Raw genomic sequence first — 5421 nt, forward strand, 5'->3', positions numbered from 1 at the left:
TTTAGTAACCCAAAGAGGTGCTGGACACCAAGACCTCAAGAAAAGAAAATAAACAAACCATGTGCCTGTGGTGTGTATGTATGGGGGAGAGACTTGAGGAAGTAAGTCCTTAGGGGTGCTTCAACACCTAGCACCTTGAACCAACTGGTTCGGGAGTGTTGGCTGAAAGCTTATTTTAAAGAGTTGCCACCTTACAGAGCACTTAGCCTAAGAACACAAATAAGCTCTGAAATGATAACAAATGGATCAATGAATAAAAGTCTCATAGGATGCAATCACAGTGAGTATTCTAGGACATGATAAAGGTCTGAAAGCCAGTGAAGGAATGAACCTAAGTTGCTATGCATGAAACCACCATAAAACCAGAAACATGACTTCCACAAGAATGACTCATTTCTCTTGGCATTCCATTCATCATTCTCTTGTTCCAGTACTTGCTTAGGGACAAGCAAGCTTTAAGTTTGGTGTTGTGATGCCAGGGCATTTTGGCCAGTTTCACTGACCTTTTCTTTACTATTTTTAGGGTAGTTTCATGCATTTTCTTAGAAAATAAGTTAGTTTTGAATAGATATTCACTTACATCTTGATTCAAGCATACATTGTACACTTTACATGATTTCATGAGGATTTTGCATAAATTATATGATAAATTGGATGATGCATGACTCATGACTTGGACCAGAACTTTGATGCACTTTATTGCTTGATTTCAGGACAAAGGAAGCAAAGAAGAACCACGTTAGCAGTCACGTTAGTCCCACTAACGTGACCTCTAACGTGGAATGGGTGCTAACTTGCAAAGTTAATGAGAAAGGTAATCGCCAATAACGCCCTCGAAGCCATCATAAGCCCACGTTTAGAGTCACGTTAACTAAGTTAACGTGAACTCTAACATGGAAGAAGACAATAAGGCCAACGATAGTGACACTTCCCTTTGTCACTAACGTTGGACCAAGCTCATAATTGGCCACATTAGTTGCCACGTTAACTTAGTTAATGTGGCTTTTAACGTTAAGAAGCAAAAGGGAAGCCAACGTTAGTGACATTCACCTTTGTCACTAACGTTGGCCAAGCTTCCATAAGCCACGTTAACTCCCACGTTAACTTAGTTAACGTGGAAGCTAACGTGGAGAGAGCAATTGGTCGCCAACGTTAGTGACACTTACCTTTGTCACTAACGTTGGGGTGAACCACCAAGAGCCACCATGAGCAACGTTAACTCCACGTTAACTTAGTTAACGTGGATAAAGAGATGATGAGCCAACGTTAGTGACACTCACCTTTGTCACTAACGTTGGAGATGGCTAGCATGACTACGTTAGAAGCCACGTTAACCTAGTTAACGTGGACTCTAACGTGAGAAATAGGGGCACATTGGAACGTTAGTGACAAAGGTAAGTGTCACTAACGTTCTCGAAGGATTGGCAAGCTTACGTTAAGAGCCACGTTAACTAAGTTAACATGGACTCTAACGTAGAGAAGGGGGAGGCTCATCAACGTTATTGGGAAAGGTAAGTCCCAATAACGTGTGCGAAGGACCAAGAGGCAACGTTAGTGGTAACATTTGTGCCACTAACGTTGAGGTTAACGTGGCTCATACTTGGGTGAGCAACGTTAGTGAAAAAGGTGATTGTCACTAACGTTCTCGAACCCACACTTTCACTTAACGTTAACACCACTAACGTCCTGAGCTAAAAGTCCCTGCCTACTTCACACTTTCCTTCTGCAAGCACAGCTAAGCCCAATGAAGAAGATAACTGCTTCAAACTCAGGATCCAAAGGCCCATACCCAAGACTTGAAGAGCCAACTAGAAGATCAGAAGAGTAGTATATATAGGAGTAGCTTTGAATTAGTTAGGGAGCTGAAAACTTTAGGGAGCTTTTGGGCATAGAGCTACTCTCTGTATTTTACTTTCTCTGCACTTCTAGTATACTTTCAGCATGTATTCTCCATCTTTGTTTTCATTTTCCAGAGCTATGAACAACTAAACCCCTTTCATTGGGTTAGGGAGCTCTGTTGTAATTTGATGGATCAATTTTAGTTTTCATTCTCCTTCTTCTATCTTTTCTCTAGATTTTACTAGAAAGCTTTCGATCTTCATCCAATTGGGTAGTTATCTTGGAAAAGAAGCTATTCATACTTGGATCTCTTTTGAACCTTGAAAGAGGAATGAAGGGATCATGCTAGAAATGCTTTCTCATGCTGGACCAAATTGGGTGTGGATGGATATGTGACTATAATCCTTCCAACACTTGATTTGGGAAATGCATGTGGTATAATCAGTGACCATACTTCATCTCTTCTCATGAGCAATTGACCAAGGAATTGGCTATTGATCAAGATTTGAGAGATTGAATTACAAGGAATTATAATTCGATTACTTAAGATTGCCAAGGAGATCAATGAATGCATTGATTGAGGAAGAGATGAAAATGAACTTGATCCGGAGAATGCAACATCTCCTGAGCCCAATGAACTCCCCATTTCTGATCTTACCCATTCTCTTTAATTTCTACCATTTACTTTTATGAGCAATTGCCCCATTCCCATTTAAGATTCTGCAATTTACTTTCCGCCATTTACATTCAGCTCTTTATTTCTAGCATTTACTGTTTCTGCCATTTACTTTCCCGCCATTTAATTTTCTGCAATTCTCAACTTAAATTCTGATTCGCTCAACTAGAACATTTCTTTAATTAAAGTTGCTTGATCAATCAATCTCTGTGGGATTCGACCTCACTCTATTGTGAGTTTTTACTTGACGACGAATTCGGTATAATTGCCGAAGAAATTTGTTGCGAGACAAGTTTTTTGCGTATCAGAAGGAAGGAATGGAAGGAAGTTGAAGAAGGAGCATAGAAGAGATGAAGAAGAAGCAACGTTGGTGGCCAAGTTGGACCACCAACATTGCCTCAAACATTGGAAGGGAGTAGAACAATTCGCTGCATAATGTGCTGGTGCTCACGTTTGAAGTAACGTATAAAATGTTCAATTCTGGAGCTAACAAAATTTTGAGCGATGCGTATGCGTCTATGATGCGTACGCATAAAAGAAGAAAATTTCTATATCCACGCGCAAGCGTGAGTCACGCAAACTCGTGGAATGGCAAAAATTGACCATCTACGCATACGCGTGGGTCACGCGTACGTGTCAGAAGAGAACGTTGGAGGTCCAACGTTGTCTCCAACGTCCGCGATGCCAAGCCCAGAATTTGGAATTGAAAAAGTGGAATCCACGCGTACGCGTCAGTGACACGTACGCGTCGATAGGAAAAAGGGGAATTCACACGTAAGGGTAAAGCACGCACACGCGTGGATTGGCCAACGTTAGAGGGAATGTTGCTAGTCCAACGCTGAGGCCAACGCTCTTCTACATGTTTTTAAATCTGGAAAATGGGATTTTTTGCATCCATGCATACGCGTACAGCACGCGCAAGCGTGGATGGAAAAAAATGGCAATGCACGTGTAAGCGTGGTGTACGCATGATGTGTGGAAAACTATCTAACACAAAACTCACCGGCAAGTGTACCGGGTCGCATCAAGTAATAATAACTCACGTGAGTGAGGTCGATCCCACAGGGATTGAAGGATTGGGCAATTTTGGTTTAGTGGTTGATTTAGTCAAGCGAACAAGAGTTGATTTGAGTGATTTGTATCCAACAGAAGCTAAATTGCATGAATTGTAAAGGAAGAGGGGCAATTAACTGTAAATTAAAGGGCAAAGAAAGTAAAGAAGCTGAATCTTAAAGTGCAAGCAATATAAATTGCAGAAACTTAGATTGCAAGAAATGGAAATGACTGAAACTTAAAGTGCAAGAAATGTAAATTGCTTGAATTATAAAAGGAATTGGGAACGGGGATTGCAGGATTTAAACAAAGAAAAGTAACTTGCGATAAGCAGAAGAGTAAAAGATGAATTGAATTGAAGTAGATCTCAAACAGAAAATGTAAATTGGCTTGAAGAAGCCTTAGCAGATGAACAGAAAGGAAATTCCAGATCTCAGGGGTCAAGAGACTAGAAAACTAAGTCTAGATCTCACTACCTTCCTTGATCCAATTCAGAAAGCAATTGCAAACAAATTAAAGATCAAAACTGTAAGGAAAGTAAATTCAAATTTCAATTCCTCAAATGGTGCAGTGAAGGAAACAAAAGAGATCTCAATGTGAGATTGAGATAGAATTTCCTCAATTCTCAACACCCAAGACTCAAGCAAGCTTTGCAGAAAAGAAAACAGGGAAACCTGATGACAAGTCATCTTAGCCTAGTTTCACTAGCCTTTTTCTTTTGTTTTCATTTAGTTTTATGCACTTTCTTGCATTATAAATTAGCCATTTGAATTGGAATTGCTTGGTTTCCTTAAATCAATCAACCACCTTTTAATTGATACAAAATCATGAGGTTCAAGCCAACTTTAGTTGATAATTAATTGATTTATAAACCTTGTGAATTTTGTGATACTTTGATTGGTTGTTTTGATTACTTGTAGGTGAAGAAAGGAAACAAAAGGGGTGCCAACATTATGGAAGAAGGTTGCAAGAATGGGTTTGAGAAAATGGAATTCACGTTTGAGCTAACGTTTGCCTCAAACGTCAACTCAAACGTGAGTAGGAGTTGAAGAACACCCTGGGGAAAAGCCAACGTTTGCGCCAACGTTTGCCTCAAACGTTGAGGTCAAACGTTGGCTAAAGAATGAAGCTCCTGGAAAGCAATGTTTGAGCCAACGTTTGCCTGAAACGTGAGGTCAAACATTCGCTCCCAAAAGAGAAGAGAATTGAAGCTCCTGGGAAGGCAACGTTTGCGCCAACGTTTGCCTCAAACGTGAGGTCAAACGTTGGCGCCAAAGAGAAGAGAAATGGCATCCCTGGAGGCAGCAACGTTTGAGCCAACGTTTGCCTCAAACGTGAGGTCAAACGTTGGCTCCAAAAAGAAGAAAGTTGGAGCTCCTGGGCACAGCAACGTTTGAGCCAACGTTTGACTCAAACGTGAGGTCAAACATTGGCACCAAACAGCATGAAAGGGCATACTTCAAACAAGAATAAGTTGAGTTGTAGATGTCCAATTGAGGTGATTCCAAGTGGGTTAGAAAGCTGACATTCAGAGCTTTCCAACCATATATAATAGTCTCTATTGGGCACAAAATTGGCAACGTGACAAGAGGACAAAGTAGCCCCCAAGAAGCATACAAGAAGGGAGGTCCACGTTTGAGCTCACGTTTGACCTCAAACGTTGAGCCAAACGTGGAAGACAGCACATGGCCTAGCTGCATAATGCCTCACTCAAGTAACGTTTGAGTCAACGTTTGCCTCAAACGTTGGCTCAAACGTGAATGGTTCATGGCCTGGTTCACTAATGGATTTCCTCCCAACACCAAGAGCAATCAACAGAGGCCACTATCAACCCAATTCCATCAAGGCTAAAG

The sequence above is a fragment of the Arachis ipaensis genome, chromosome B3 (genome assembly GCF_059453495.1).
Source record: "Arachis ipaensis isolate K30076 ecotype BB chromosome B3, ASM5945349v1, whole genome shotgun sequence".
NCBI lineage: Eukaryota > Viridiplantae > Streptophyta > Magnoliopsida > Fabales > Fabaceae > Arachis > Arachis ipaensis.